The following is a 17,042-nucleotide window of genomic DNA, read 5'->3' on the forward strand; positions in this document are numbered from 1 at the left end:
GCCAAACATAGCACATAAGTGGATGTAGAGTTAATGAGAACTTGCTGCTGTGAGAATCACTTCAATTTAGCGATGAGATCCAGAATTCTGGCCTTACTCTTCTATTTAATGAATTCCATGTACCACAAGGACTTAGCTCAAAAGGAATCTTATGTCTCCAGAAAAAATTTTTGAAAGCTTATTCTAAATTTTGCCTTGGAATCTTTAAAGTTTTGTTTGAATTAAATGAATAGCAAAACAATTTCCTAATCAAAAAGATGCCACTACTTAAAGATAAAAACAGTTTTTGTGAAATTCTTGAGGTCAAGAGGAAACCAGGGAGTGAAAGAAGATGGTCTCTGTATCTACCTTCTTGGATTTATTACAAGTGGAAAGCCGAGTCATTGGTAATGTTGAAAAAATCATTAAAAAAAAACAAATAAACAAACAAAACCCAGAATTTAGAATGGACATATGAAAGAGTTATTATTAGCTCCTATGCAAGAAAAAAAAACACAATCGTACACATACAAAACAGTAATGATACTATTTTGTAGTTACTGCTATGTTTCTGGTATTCTTGGCAAAAATAGACTCTTGATTGCTAAGTGCTGAAACTCATTTACTGTAGCATAGAAAAACACAAACTCAATCCACATGCTACTTCACAGCCAAAAACTACATCATCATTTTGAATGATACTGTTTTATCATTAAATAGAATACTTATTTTAAGTGTACTTTTGCAGGGAACTGTCATTTGATTAACTGGAGCACTAACTGAAGCATATGCCAATGTATGGTAATGAGTACTCCTAACAAAACCCAAACCATCCATTCTGCCTGTTTTTCTTCATGGTTTTCCATTAAAGCTACATAATCTACACATCGTACACTTACATATATAACATAACCTCATTTTAAATAATGCATTTTTCTTACATCATCTGCCTTAAGGTTTAAAGTTTATAACATTGGTGTCTTTCTTACATATGCATTTCTATCATCTTCACAAGCTGCATGAGAGTGTAATCCAAAATCAAAGCATAAGGTTCTCTCCCTTCCCTTCCCTTCCCTTCCCTTCCCTTCCCTTCCCTTCCCTTCCCTTCCCTTCCCTTCCCTTCCCTTCCCTTCCCTTCCCTTCCCTTCCCTTCCCTTCCCTTCCCTTCCCTTCCCTTCCCTTCCCTTCCCTTCCCTTCCCTTCCCTTCCCTTCCCTTCCCTTCCCTTCCCTTCCCTTCCCTTCCCTTCCCTTCCCTTCCCTTCCCTTCCCTTCCCTTCCCTTCCCTTCCCTTCCCTTCCCATTTTTCAAAATGCTTTCTAGTCTTGGGTAGCTATTTCCAACAATATTTTGCAAACATCACACTGACTATGAGAAGCCACAAAGGAGAGTATGAGGAAGTCGATCAACAGCTGTGGTGAAGGCCACAGCAGCTTGGAAAGGAAGCTGGAAAGTGGCTTCTTGAGACTGCAATCATCTGCCAGAATGGAGGGAGTGTGCTGCCTGTTACTCCCTGAGGAACACAGAAACCACAGCCAAGTGCCTGGTCAGACAAAACAGCAGTTTTTTGTCTGGCTGCCACCTTTTCAGTAAGAGGAGCACATACCACTTTCCTGTCCAGACAACTGAAAGCCTACCACAGATAAGGGAAAAGAATATATATATAGCAGTACCAAGTGCCAGGTCTGGTCTCTCACAGAAAGTTTACACACAGGAGAGTTGAGTCCAGTTCTCAATCCAAGTTAGTTTTTTTCTGATAGGTAAGAACTCTCTCCCTATCCAAATATAATGAAATTAAGTGTTCCATTTTAATTCCTCCAACATTGGCACCTGCTGCACATCTAACTAAGAAGACCAGAAGAACCACAAACTAGTTAATGATGTCTGGCATCACATAACCTCCTTTGTACACACCGACAAGAAGTCCACATTCAAGTACATTTTCTGGAACTGTCCTTGTATTTTTAAGTGCTGCTAGGAGGACATTTTCTGCACACAATTTGCTAATGAAGTTACCACACATGGGCATCACAAGGATCTATAAAATATCCCAGAAGAGAATTTTGAAGTGCCTGAAATCCCAGTGCACAGCCATGCTTCTTCTAATCAGTGGCAACATATGCTGTATATGTTAGAAACAGTTTTTGGATGACAATACAGGGCTGGATCTTAGCCACCATGATACTGCTCAGAACTCAAACTCTGAGATACAGTATGAAAAATAAGCTCCTTAAACAAATAAAGGCTGTCTATATCTGATTCTTTGTTCAAATGGCATTTTAGTATTTGGAAAGTTTTTAAACTCTGCTATTCAACTCCTGTGACTCCTGTGTCTATCCTAACCTTGACTAGAGTTGACCTCTTGCCTTAAAGAGATTTTCTCTACATCTTCCTAAGACAGTAGCATCAGAAAGCACACAATAATTGGGCAAAATGTTACATGGATATAAATTTCGACATTGGACCTTCTTAAGCTATCTAGCATTAGCTACCATCATTACATAGCAAGTTTTCTTTATAATACTGCTGACAAAATCGCTTTCTGAATTGAGCTAAGTATTTTCTATATGAAATGTATGTGACCTTCATTGATCTATCCAGTAGATCACCAACTAAGTGGCGTATTTTTCTAGTGGCCACTGCACACAGTCTGAAAAAAAAAATGTCTGAAAACTAGTAAAAATGCTCTGAGGATACCCTCTAAGACCACACAAGCATACTTCTAGCATTTTTAGTTTCATCACAGCAAAGTTCCTCCAGAAATTAAAACCCCAATGTATTGACCATTAATGACATTCTTGATGATGAAGTAATTACTAAATATGAGGTTGCTGTTGATGCTGTTGATGCCTTGAAACCTCAATCTAAAGAACCTCATACCAAAACAAAAAAAAAACAAAAAACTCACAGCAAAAAAAAAAAAAAAAAAAAAAAAAAAAGCACTATACTTAGGATTTTAATTCATTCGTTACAGAATTAAAAATGTGATCATATTTTAAGTTTTCAATTCAAAATATGACTACTATGCTTATTCAAAAACAAAACAAAACAATACAAAACAAAACAAAAAAACACTTCATGTAACACTAGAAAAGTAAGGGCCAACATTATTATTCTCTCACAAGCAATAGCATAAATTAAAATATATCAGACAGTAGGATTTATATTTAAATAATTTAATAATCTAGCAAATGCTAGAAAAAATCTGAAATCTGTTTTTATGAAAATGTAAATAGAGAGACTTGTTCAGTGTTCTCAGGAACCAGTAATGGACTACATACTCAGAGTTTCTCCTCACAGAAAAAGAAAACTTGCAGAACTAGCAAGTCAAGTCACCTATTAAAGATCTATTTACCTGTAAGGCATGAATGCAGTGCCTCGGTCAAGAATTGTCTGCTTTCTTCATCCTAACAAGACCCTCACTTTCTGGTTCAAAAGCAAAAGAACCATTGATCTTCCTGACAGCCAAGCAAAATCAGGCTTAAAAATTACAAAACGAGTACAAACAGCACCCTTCCCCACCCCCCTCACAAGTTTACGCAAATCTACTGGCTCAAATTTCTATCATGCTCTGAGTCACACAGTAAAAAGAAACAGCAGATATTTGCCACAAAGCATTGAATAGACACTAAAGTAGAGAGATCACCTATTTGCATTTCCACTGAGTACAGATTTTCTTTGTCGAATGCTAATGGCTTACAAAGTAAGGTGCAGGTCCTTGGCTTCTATACAGCATGAACTGAAAAGAACTGCTGTATGTCTTCACAGTAAATGCCTTCTTTTTTTTTTTTTTTTTTTTTTTTTTTTTTTTTTTTGCTGTTCTGCCAAGATAGTAGGCATTTCTCCAGTTCATTTTCTAAGTATTATATTTTCCTGAGCTTTCATATCTTTGCAATTGCACAACTTCAAGAAAGGAAAATGCTTGCAGCAAGAGCCATTGTCCCTTGTGCAGGCAATCCAGGGCACAGGAGAGACAAACAATGTGAATGTAATGCTTATCATGTTGCCCATACACTCCACTGCTGGGAACAGATACGTTTTCAACCTCTAAACAAAGATCACGTACCCCACCCCACCCGCAGAATAATACATCTGAACATGCACACAAAGGTCCTGTGTACCCAAGGCTGAACTCACACTGTTTTTAAGATTTCTTTATTTTAATTGCTGCTACTGTTATGGTTTGATGTTACGAAAGCATATTTTATAAGCTTTATCTTCCTACCTTCCTGAGCAACAGAGGAGACTACATTGAACTTCCCTTCTCTTCAATTATGGAAGTAACAAAGGCAATAGTTTTAAAATAAGCCATTGGATTGTTTGTAGTAATACAAGCAGAAAATACATTTGTCTGCCTTGATAATTTAAGCAGGAACTTTTGCAGAATCTCACCCTCTGTTCTACACTAGCTTTTTGACCAGTATCCTTAAGGGTTGTGGGTATACTTAAGTGCTGCCCAGAATTACAAAATACAATACTGTGAAGAAATGCATCCAAATCAGTTACAAAATGAAGTTCAGCTACATGGCACAAAATCCTGGAAGGAGTGAGTGCAGTCTAAGGCAGCTAGACTTTCAGTGGAACACAGCCAAGTGGACATTGAAAATAAAATGATTATAATGGATAAATCACATCCAAGGTAGCACTGAAATTTTATATAGACCCACTAAAGCAATAATTCCAACAAAGCCCAAATTTCAGAGAGGGCTAAAGCAATGAAATCAGAGGGCCATATTAATCCCTAGAGTTATTCGCCTGTAATCAAGTTAGCTAGGCAAGAGCTTTGTTTATTTTATTATTTCAAAGAAAGTACCAGCTAAAGCTGCACGCCACGCTTAGTACAATCAACAAAACTATACTTCCCTTTTCCAAGGATATTCTAGAAGGAAGACCTCTCTCCAAAGCCGTACAGAGGATACTCGTTAGCAAATTGTACTTGATAGGAAAAGCAGAAAGATTTCATATTCCTCGGTATTCATATTAATTCTGCAGATTTATTTATTTATTTATGCATTACAGCAGCTCCAAGGAGGCCATCCTTCCCGCTACTACAGAGCAGGTCACATTCTGTTCCAGCAGGAGGGCTCATAGTGTATACTCAGCCACATCCCCATGGCTAGGACCACAATGAATTACACATTTATTTCTCAGGAAAACGGCATGGTATGAGCTCACAACTCGTAGGCCCTCAGCTAATATGCACTGCTGTAACATCATAGAGTAGGACAACAAGCTGTGGAAGTTACTCCTACTTCCAAAGATGCAGAGGGAAAACTGAACCATCAATTTGCACACTTGGAAACATGAAGCAAACTGAAGCTCACACTATATCCCCTGTCCCTGCTATTCAAAGTCTTTTGTAATACGGTCTTGGCTTTATTCCAAAGATTTGAATGCGTTTTCTTGGAATGATAGATAGTAAATTTTCTTTAACATCCATTTTAAGCAAAGCAATCAAGTTTCTCTTGTATTTGTACACGTGTATGTAGGCATGCAATAATTCTCATAGGAATAACATCTAGGTGTAGGTGTAGTTGAGTGCAGAATTTAGCTCTTAATGATTACTATTATTGAATCAACTTTGGCACAGGAAATTCCAAGCGGAAAAAAAACATCATTCTTCATATGATGAGGAGTAGTCCGTGACTCTAGAGGCCTGTCCTAGCTAAACCTATTCAGGTGAAAATTCATAAATATAAAATTGTATAAAATAATCAATTTTCAAAACATTGTATTACTGGAAGATGACAGATTAATAAAACATGAACCATTTATGAATACTTCATATGCTTTATGTACCTATTAGAGAAACTGAGGCAATTCGATATTTTGACACCCACTGTATACTACCTCTTGAGTAATTCTCCAACTAATGCATGTTATATTTGAAACTATTTTTAATTTCTGCTTTTCTCTTTCCCTTTTCCTATCCGTTCAACCTTTCAAAATAAACTACTTGCATACTTGTATCACAGTTTCACATTCAAATATAATTATGTTTAAAATTCCATTATGTTGTATACCTCTTTAATTATTCCCGTTAGAGACACAAAACAGACACCAAAGTACCTATATCCTTGTATGTGTGGCATGTATCTGTATTTCAGTATATATGCACCATTATAAACAAACTGACAGCAAAGATAAAAGGTCATTATAGATCCCATGCCATCTATCCCTGCTAATCGCTAAAAGGTTACATTTTGATTCTTATCTTCCAAAATTAAATGAACAATATGATGTATTTTATTATCTTATTTCTAGAAATTAATTTATAGGATGGAAATAGACTATTTCATTCTTTTAAATAAATAAATCTGATCATTACTTACTTTTTTAATGCAAATAAACATAATTTTATTACACCAGTTAGTGTATCATTGAAGCAGAAATATTGAGTACAGGATTTATTTTTCAATTACAGATCAAGAAAAGAGCAAACATTCTTCTAATCATTATTCTAATGTAATTATCAGTACACTGACATTTACAATGTACACTTCTTTGCACATCTGACAAAAAAAAAAAAAAAAAAGAAAGTAAGTTCTATAACCTTCCAAAACAAGTAAGTTTTATGATGCAACACCAAAAATTTCGGGAAGCAAAAAGATTTTAATCAGTAAGTGATAAAAATAATGTGAAAGTGATACAAAAATATTCATCTAATCTACGGTTGATACTAAAAATATCACTTGTGGTAAAATTCCTTATCTGCAATGTGGAACTACATGTGAAAATTACACGTTGTCATCAATTTTGTACTGCTTTTAAAGATACTCTGCTTATTTCTGTCACATACAGACAACAAATTGCTGCTGAAACATCTTTTCATGCTAACGGCAAAAGCAGTTTTCGCAAAAATGGACAAAAATTGGTTTCTTCCTATCACAGAAAATGAAATACTGAAAAATCACCAAAAATATTTAATAATAGGTTTCAGACGCATATACCTGACCAACACAGAAGTTCATTCCACTGATATATTTCATGATTCCCACTGTTATTTCCCCCACATACTAATGAAAATGTACTCATTAAAAGTACATAAAACTATCCACAGATGAACACTCTTCCAAAAATAAAAAAAAAATAAAAAAAAATAAATGAAGGCTTTAGCATTACTGGTTAGGATCAATGGGATGCTCTCAGAAACTCCTCACAGAGCAAAGTTTATGTCCACCTACAGCCAAAAAGAGAAAAAGGGGCATCTGAAATACTTACACAAAGATCTTCATGGATAAATAATATGAAAACATCTTATGAAACAAAGCTTATATTTGTTAAGCCTTCCTACAATTGCAGGATATACTGAGTTTATAGTAACTGCTCTAAAAAAATCAAGAGGCATTGTGGTGACAAATGGGAAGCCAGGGTATGCTGTATATCTTTTAGAAGTTTAAAAAAAAAAAAACTTGGGCAGCTGTCCAAGGAAGAAATAATTGCCAGCACTTAACAGTATTATCTCCCTTCACGCCCTGTTTGCTGAGGTTACTCCTTACAACACTGACTTGTCAGCAGAAAGGAATCTGTGCTGGGACATAAGCAGCTTCAGTGTAAATTTAGGAGCTCTAACCATGGGTCCTTATGAATTGGTATTCCTAAGAACTAATCAATTTTTAGAAACTAGTCATTTTTATTTATTAAAAATCTTTCAAGTAATCAAAACAGGAATATGGAAGTTTTTAACTTATTTTCTCCTTCAAAGCTCTCTGAAGAGCAGCTGGAACAGCATGAAGCTCTGCCATGGATAAGGGGATGAGAGAGCTGAGACGTTATGGGTAAGGGTTTGTGGGCAGACCAACATGGATGGAATTGAAGTGGTTACCTGTCACAGATCTCCTGATCAGGGAGAAACAGGTTAATTTAACAGGTTTAATCCCTCTTTGGATAACTGGAAGAAACCTCACGTTCATAGGTCAGAGTCTTCATAGGGCATTCTGGCCACCCTGATACCTGCTGGAAGCTCATCACAGCAAAATACAGGAAACCTAGAAGGTTTCTGGAGAGCTTGGGTGACAACTTCCTGACACTGGCAATGGAGGAAACAACAAGAGGACAGAATGCATACATATGCTACTACAACATATATTGGGCCTGGTGCCTGGTGGATGTGGTTTAATGGATGACATTGGTAGTAGGGTGATGGCTGGACCTTCACCCTATGGATGGTTGGATCTTGAAGGTCTTTTCCAAAATATTATCTACAATAATATTTTCTCTTTTTCTCTTTCCAACAAAATTGTTCAACTTTCTTGCTGACAATGCAAGAGGAATGGAAAGCCACATACCCTAGTCTGCAAACAACATGCAAGAGTCCTGAAACAGCATGGCCTTTACTGACATAGGACATATACCATCCCAAATGGGATTACATGAAGTAAAATGCTACCACTGGGAATATGTTATCAAGCATCGCTAGTAGGTCGAGGGAGGTGATTGTCCCGCTCTACTCTGCGCTGGTGCGGCCTCACCTCGAGTACTGTGTGCAGTTCTGGGCACCACAGTATAAAAAGGACATGAAACTGTTGGAGAGTGTCCAGAGGAGGGCTACGAAGATGGTGAAAGGCCTGGAGGGGAAGACGTACGAGGAACGGCTGAGGGCACTGGGCCTGTTCAGCCTGGAGAAGAGGAGGCTGAGGGGAGACCTCATCGCAGTCTACAACTTCCTCGTAAGGGGGTGTCGAGAGGCAGGAGACCTTTTCTCCATTAACACCAGTGACAGGACCCGCGGGAACGGGGTTAAGCTGAGGCAGGGGAAATTTAGGCTTGACATCAGGAGGGGGTTCTTCACAGAGAGAGTGGTTGCACACTGGAACAGGCTCCCCAGGGAAGTGGTCACTGCACCGAGCCTGACTGAATTTAAGAAGAGATTGGACTGTGCACTTAGTCACATGGTCTGAACTTTTGGGTAGACCTGTGCAGTGTCAAGAGTTGGACTTGATGATCCTTAAGGGTCCCTTCCAACTCAGGATATTCTATGATTCTATGATTCTATGAATTGGCCTAGAGAAAATAATTTGGGGAAAAAAAAAAAGTTTAATGAAATTCCATGCTTTTCCGATTCTCTCAAAACAGATTGAAGTTCTCAGATTACACAATTTACAAAATTATGTACAAAGCCATATCTGCGAAGCAACATTGGACTACAATTCATTCAGGAGCAGTTCACGGTCAGCATTTGTATTTGTAATAATACGTTGGCTGTAAATAAATGAACAAAATATATGTTTTTTCTTACTAATACAGACATGAAGATCCATCTCCTTTCATTTTTGCGTAGGCATCAAAGTAACTGTTCTTTAAGACCACAAAACACTTCTCTAACACTGCATAAGTTGTTCAGTATCTACTAAAAAAGGGCTCTGGGATAAAGGCAATCCTTCTATTCCTTATTATTTTAATTTTCTACAGGAAGAGATTGAAAGAAATGAAAAATTAATTTGTGCAGAATGATAAGGCAATTCAAATGTAAGAATTTCAGTCAGACCTTGCAGACCAGATGGCTTTTAATTTTCTGGCAATGATGTTAATTGGAAGTCAGGATGTAAACTTCTTTTTTAATCAACTTTAAGCAACAATTATTTTTTTAATCATATAAACAGCTGCACACTGGAAGCATCTCGACATCAGTATTACATTGCATAGCACATATTAACAAGGACAAGTAAAACTATAAATAACAATAATCTTAAGTTGTAGGCTGTTAGCTGCCTTAAAGTCTCCAAAAAAGATCTTTTTAAAATTGAAGTTCTTATCACTTCCTTCCTTATTTCTGCAACAGCTATGTCTAAAAATCACCAAAAATATCTTAAAATGTATTTAGTCACTAAGAAGTTTTGCTTCTGGTTCAGCATAAAGAATTAAGTCTCAGTTCCCTATTATTAAACAAGTTGATGACAATTTTTGAACTTTCCTATTTTGAATACTCTTAACAAACTATATACATAGAACCTCAATTGTATTAACAAGTTAGTGATTTCATTATTCCCCTTTTTAAGTTGAAGAAAAGCTAGAGGATCTATATTAAAGGAAGAACAATGTTATAATACCAAATTTGGAATTAATTACAGGGAAAAAAATAGGAGTATATGTCTAGAACTAGGAATAGATTTTCACATTTGCCATAATTTTCATCAACCCAGAGATTATTAACTGAAAGAAAGAATTTGAATTAATGACATTTTGCCACATTTTTACATTTTTTGTTTTGTTTTGTTTTGTTGTTTTTTAGATAGATTGCGAAAAACACAAAACTTCTGGATTGCCTACTTGGATTGCCTTTTTTGAAAAATTTTGCACTTTATTATGGTAATGAACATAATAATGAACACATTATGACAATGAACCCAACTGCTGACTGCAAAAATGATCCATATCTGCTAGACATGTACTGAATTTTTCCTTGTTCTATTTTGAAACCAGACCAATTTTTTTTGTCTCCTGTGTGATTTTTTTTTTTTATTTGCCAGAATACTAGAAAGAGCTCCACATTTCTGACCAGGCCTAAAGTAAACGCCAAGAATCCAACAATACAAAGAAGCCAATGTTTTTGTGAGCTTGAACAAATATTTCCTCCACCATAAGCATCTTAATGTTCATAATCTTAAAGAAAATGTGAAAAATAAGCCAGAAGAAGTACTTAAAACTGAAAATGAAAAATGCATATATATTTTCCTTGTAGCAAATAGAAATAAGAGGAAAGCATTATCAAACACAACATTAATATCATTTACTTGTCCCCTGGGCATCCCAGTATCTCCAGTTTACTTTCATAGTTGGGTTTCTCATAAGTCAGTTTTCAGACAGAAATAAAGTTCAGAACAAGTGACATAGTGCCTCTTTTTAAAGGTGTCTCTGGTTCTATGCGCATGCTTTCTCTCATCACTTCTCTCCTAAAGAATTTTAAAAATGACTAGTATGAACAACTTACGGCTAGACTATAAGTATGTGAAATATATATTTTCTACATTTTTGTGAAAACATCTGAATAGAGATGAAAACTTCAGTAAGCATCCTCAAAGCAGAAAACTTCATAGAGAAACCATATTTATTAAGACAAAGAGCTTTAAATAATCAAGCCTAAATAAATAATAATAAAATAAAATAAACAGTCCCATAGGTACTGAAATGGCAAATCAGAAGCAAAAATGCAAATATAGATTTCATAAGTTTCAACAGGACCCTCTTCAAATTCAATAACTATAGATGTATCTCAGGCCTAACTCCAAACACCCAACAGGCTGCAGAAGCACAGCCAGCAGTTAGGGAAATGACTGTTTTACTCTTCTCAGCAGTAATGTAGCAGGATTTGATATATGCTGAGCCCAGCTTTGAGCTTATGCTGTACAATTGAGCCTATGCTGTACAAGAGGGATGAGGACAAGCTGGAGAGAGTTCAGCAGGGGAAGAGCCACCAGTGTGGTCAGGGGGCTGGAGCAAATAACATCCAAAAGAGAGGCTGAGGGAGATGGGCTGGTTTGGCCTGGAGAAGGTTCAGGCACAGGGGGAGATAACTTCAGCCTTCCATGAGCTAGACAGTGCTTGTAGAGAAGGAAGAGAGGGATTCTTCTCAGAGGTGTACAGTTAAAGGTAAAGAGGCAGCAAATCATAAAGCATTACACTTGTTGGGCAAAGGGGAAAAATTCCTCCTTGTGAACATGGTCCACCGCAGTTGGGTTCTCCAAAGCTCTGAACTTCAGAACTAATTGGGAAATCCATTCAGGCTAGAAATGCATATTATTTCTAATTTCAGTTTATTCTGAAAATTTTAAAGAATCCACTCCTTAAATGTTCATATTTCATTTTCTAATCACAGATTATGCTATCATCTACAAAGATATACTTGGAATAGGCAAGGTTTCCATGTTTAAGTTCGGGTATATGTGGCAAGCTTTTGGTAGCAGGGGGGCTGCAGGGGTAGCCTCTTGAGCAGACCTCAGCAGCTGCCCAATGTCAGAGTAGAGCTAGCCGGATCCAAAAGGGACCTGCTGCTGGCTAGAGCTGAGCCAAGGAACAATGCTGGTTGAGCCTCTGGGAGAGCTGACTGAAGAAAGGAAAGGGAAAAAAAAAAAAAAAAAAAAAGAAAGAAACCTGCTGTGCTACAACAGCTGGGAGAGAGTAGCAAGAACGAGCCATGTAGCTGCAGAGGGTCATTGCAGCAGGAGGGCAGGAGGTGCTGCAGGCAGGCAGCAGCAGTTCCCCTGCGGGCTGTGCAGGGAGAGGCCCCTGGTGGAGCAGGCTGTCCCCCTGCAGCCCATGGGTCCCCCACGGAGCAGATCTCCACGCTGCAGCCCCCCCATGGGTGGAGGAGCCCCCGATGGAGCAGGTGGATGTGGCTTGGATGGGGGAGAAGGTAGAAGAGGGTAGCTGAGGGAAGGACGGTTCTGGTTTGCTTTTATTCTGTTAGTAATGGACTGCTCTAGTCTGTTAGTAATGGGCAATAAATTACATTAATCCATTAATCTCCCTATTCTGAGTCAGTTTTGCCCATGATATTTGGTCAGTGATCTCCCTGTCCTTATGTCAACTTTTATTTTATTTTATTTTATTTTATTTTATTTTATTTTATTTTATTTTATTTTATTTTATTTTATTTTATTTTATTTTATTTTATTTTATTTTATTTTATTTTATTTTTTAATTTTCATCATATTTTCTCTCTCTTTTCCTTTGAAGAGGGGGAGGGAGAGAGTGGCTGTGTTTGTCTGCCCAGTAGGGTAAAAACACCACACTGTTATCCCTATTTCATGTCAAATCATGAAATCATGTTGGAATTCATATGTATCATAACTGCTTCTCCTCCTGGTCATGCTTTGGAAGATGATCCCAGTCTGAAGCTTAGACTTTAAAAGTATTATATGTCCTGAAGAATCTGATTTCCAAATGTTAAAGTTGTGCTTGCTTTTTCCTCACTGCAGGTAGAAAATCTCCAAATCAACTACCTTAAATTATTAGAAACATTAATATCTGCTTCTGGATCTGAACCTCATAGGTCAGCTCCATGTTCATTTAAACGGTGCTCATGAGATGTCCTGTTTTGGAGCTGCTTTTAACACGAAAATCAAGTGTTTCAACCAAGTTTTTCTTTAATAAGTCATTAGCACTAGAAAAGAATCACAAATTATTGGTCTAGGAAAGAACTTTTATGACTAAATAATGAATCAGTAGGTATCATTTCTTTCACCTCACTGAATACTTGGAGCTGGGGTCATTAAATTGAACAATAGTAGAGCTTTTAGCTACGTTTCTGGTAAAGTCATTATCACAGCTGTCAGCCACTTATATCTGATTCTTGGCCAGACTGGTGAAAAACAATGTTAATAGCATGCTGTAGATGCTAGCAGTGCTCTGTGTCTATCTTTATATCTCTTTGAACCAGCAATTATTTAGAAGGGCTGCACGGAAATCTGTTTGATAATCATCCATGATGGTTTCAATGTAATAGACTTCAGAGGTCGGATCATGCCAAAATACTTCACATTAAAATATTGCTACTCTAATAAGTCTCTGTGCCATGACATCTTGACAATCTTAATGGCTATTTTTCCTTGACTCATTTACTGCATCTCTAACATTGTCTTCGGTTCCATTCTCTTGGAAAATGGCAGGCCTGACAACAGGATATTGGAGTTTTCTCCATATTAATGTCTAGAGTCAATTTAATCTTATTTATGAGTAAATGTTTCAGTCATCCTGTTCCTGTCATCACTTCTTAGTGCAATTATTTGCAATTCACTTCATATTGTCCTTCTTCATAAGTAGATCATTTTCTTTTTTCTTTCTTCTTCTTCTTTCTTTTCTTTTCTTTTCTTTTCTTTTCTTTTCTTTTCTTTTCTTTTCTTTTCTTTTCTTTTCTTTTCTTTTCTTTTCTTTTCTTTTCTTTTCTTTTCTTTTCTTTTCTTTTCTTTTCTTTTCTTTTCTTTTCTTTTCTTTTCTTTTCTTTTCTTTTCTTTTCTTTTCTCTTTTCTTTTCTTTTCTTTTCTTTTCTTTTCTTTTCTTTTCTTTTCTTTTCTTTTCTTTTCTTTTCTTTTCTTTTCTTTTCTTTTCTTATTTCATTTTGAAATTTTGAATGCATTTAGTTAAAATATATTATATTAAATCAGTATTTCCCTTGGTGGTACTATAAATAGGAGTACTTTTATTTTATTTGTAGGATTGCCTCGAAGTGGACAGCTTAAGAAAAAAAAATAATAACTGATTATCCTTTCAGAATAGAGACATACTGGCAAAAATATCAAACTAATTGAAGTCCACTTGTGTAGGAAAGTTTTCTAGCACTTAAAGTAATGAGGGTAAGAAAGGATGAATTATTAAAGATCCTTTTTAAAGGTCTGTCATGAAAATGCAGTCTTGTACAGGCCTGCCCAGTAATAAAAAAGTGTCAAGCAAAATATTTCAAATAGGCTTGCAGATCACTGTTTCAGCCTCTGACCGCTGCCTAACTGAAAAACATACAGAACCCAAAAATGATACATTTTGTATGTTGTTAAAATGTCTGTGTTTGTAACAGGATATTAAAACAGAAAATGAAGGAAATTTTTCAAAAATGAAGGAGGATTTTTCACAGGTCTATTTCATGCTTTTTCTCTTGAATTCTCATGCAAAAGGAGCAACAGAAGGATTAGCAGTCCACTGAAGAAATAGCTTATTTGATTCTCAGCATCAGTGAAGCAAGCAATGACATGATCACTCTCTCTACGTATGCTGCATAAGCATACACGGAGGACAAATAGAGGAGCAAAATTTCTGAGCGTTTCAGGTAGTTCATTTTTCTTTACTGGAGTAGAGAAACCTTTGTTTGATTTTAATGGTGTTTTATTTCTTTAGGAATGTTCCACTGGGTTTTTGGTTACCACTCTTCATCATCGGTGTTCCCCAGCTTCACACCACATCTGTTTATGGGTTTCCCCTTACTGGCTGAAAGGCTTTCTCAGAGACATGGAACCACCAACAACTCTTGGTTTTTTAGTCCTGCACAGCTCTCAATACATTGTTTCTTCTGATTTCCTTTACTTCCTTCAGTTTGGACTTGCAAAAAATGTTCTTATTAAATCCTCCACTCATCTTCCATTAGATATATATCCCACTAACTATTACTGTTATAGGACAACCAATGATCCAGGACAAATCAGCAGTGCAAGCACAATGTACATATCTTGCTTCCACCCTGCTCTTAAAATCAGAATTCTCTTAGGTAAACTGATGCACAGACTGTGGTAGCAACCTTGATTTCATTTGTTTCTCCTTTACAGAAAGCTCCATGATGGACTGTGTCAGATGTCTTTAGCAGGTCACTAGTCATCGTAAGTCTGCCCACAAAAGTCTGCTCTCAAAAGTGATCACATGGGAACTGTACCAGGTCACAAAAAGACTTCACAGTCTCATTCAAGACTAAATCAGAAGAAATCATGAAAGCAAGTCAGATGTGTTAATCCACTATTTTAACAATACCATCCATGTGCAAGTTTTAGCAGTCGAGTAGAGAAATGCAATTTCTCCATCCACAGCTACTAGCACCACTTCAAGAAACCAAATACTTCAGTTCCAATAATGTAGTCGCTGTTAAAAGCTGACAACAACCACTAGTGACTCATCAATCTCTGGATAGCAGCAGGATTTATCTATAACTACTGCACAGGTTATTTCAGGTTTGCCTACATAATATTAACAGCAGTGTCCCACTTTTGTTCCTTCGGTAATAGCAAATGTAGTCGTGTTTCATTTATACGCTTCTGTGATAGCTAATATACAGAAGGACATAACAGACATAAAATACAGTATGCACTTCTGGTGTCTGCTGTGTTGTATACCATGTGGATTCCTCTGACTTGAGGATCTAAATAATATTAAAAAGGCTATATACATACACATACCTATGACACAGATGCAATAACCACACACACACAAAAAATACTTTTAAAATCAACTAAAGATTACAAGCAAAATTTCAATATTCTGGAGTATATTTCCTTCATTTACATTTTGCCTTTTCAGAAGCACCTGCACTGCTTTCAAGAACACTAATTCCAACCAGCATTTTTGGAGCTCTGCAATTCTTAGTTTAGTTCTTTATATTATACTTCCCTCAGATTAAGATGTCTTCAATTTGCAAAGAAACCTAAAGGAAAAACAAAATGTCTTGCTTGGATCCATGCTGGTGAATTGGAATTGAAAGTCTCTTTATCCAGTAGTTCTCTGAGAGTATCAGTTGTTTTTAGACTTAACAATCTCCAGTTCCATAGAATGTATCACTAAGAGAAATAAACTACTGATCTGATCTGTGGAAACATTATAGATTCCCTTTATAGTGGCGATGCAGAAGAGAGTTTATTCCTTCATCTCCCCATTCTGTCCCAGGTATTAAGGGCTATTTTGAACAGCTTTCCAGCATAAAACAGAAAAGCTTAAGACCTTCAGGCTTCATCAAGCATGAAAACAGAATTCCAGTGCAAGCCTTGCCATTTTGGGCTACAATTGAATAGCTTAAAATAATCCTGAAATCTCTTCAAAAAGCTGCTTAGAAATAGTTTCAAAACTAGCAACTGTTGAAATGCCACTTTCTTAAAAGAAAATTCCTTTCACAATTTGTTGAATTTTAAAAGACTGTAAGTATATTGTATTCTTTCAGATCGCATATATTGGCAGTCATTCCCTATCTTGTTCTTGATATTTCAGTGTATATGTATGTATGCACAGTATACATATGGTAAGAACAAATCTTACTCTCCACAGACCTTGCAGTCCATTACACATTATCATTTTTTCTGCATTTTCTCTCTTTCTTTTATAAGCACTTAGGACAAGAACTGCCTCATTTTTCAACATAGAACCTGACCAAATAATCAGTGATGCAACAGTTGAGTAACAGGGCTATGCCACAGGTGGGACATCCAAGAAGAATTTGTGTGTACCAGGAGAACTAGTCCTGGGATGTTTCTGGGCCTCCATGACTGTTTTTCTGCCTCCCTTTCCTCCCACCCTGCTGTGCCAGGGGGACAGTGGATCCCCCCATGTTTTACCCTCTAATATCCTGTTAACAGACTGAAGGGCTTTTAGAACAGATACT

The 17,042-nt window shown here is 36.6% G+C and overlaps 1 protein-coding gene across 3 annotated transcripts in view; it reads right to left on the bottom strand.

Annotated features, from left to right (window-relative positions):
* PDE4D (phosphodiesterase 4D) overlaps window positions 1–17,042 on the bottom strand; it is a 674,141-nt gene that overhangs the window by 486,758 nt on the left and 170,341 nt on the right. The window contains exon 1 of one of the 3 annotated variants that reach the window (XM_072031126.1): window positions 3,333–3,465. The exons of the other annotated variants lie outside the window; for them this stretch is intronic. The gene's annotated coding sequence lies outside the window, so the exon portion shown is untranslated. Of the gene's footprint in view, window positions 1–3,332; window positions 3,466–17,042 lie in introns of those variants that run through there. 3 annotated transcript variants of the gene reach the window in all.

This window comes from Anas platyrhynchos, chromosome Z (assembly GCF_047663525.1).
Source record: "Anas platyrhynchos isolate ZD024472 breed Pekin duck chromosome Z, IASCAAS_PekinDuck_T2T, whole genome shotgun sequence".
Classification (NCBI taxonomy): Eukaryota; Metazoa; Chordata; class Aves; order Anseriformes; family Anatidae; genus Anas; species Anas platyrhynchos.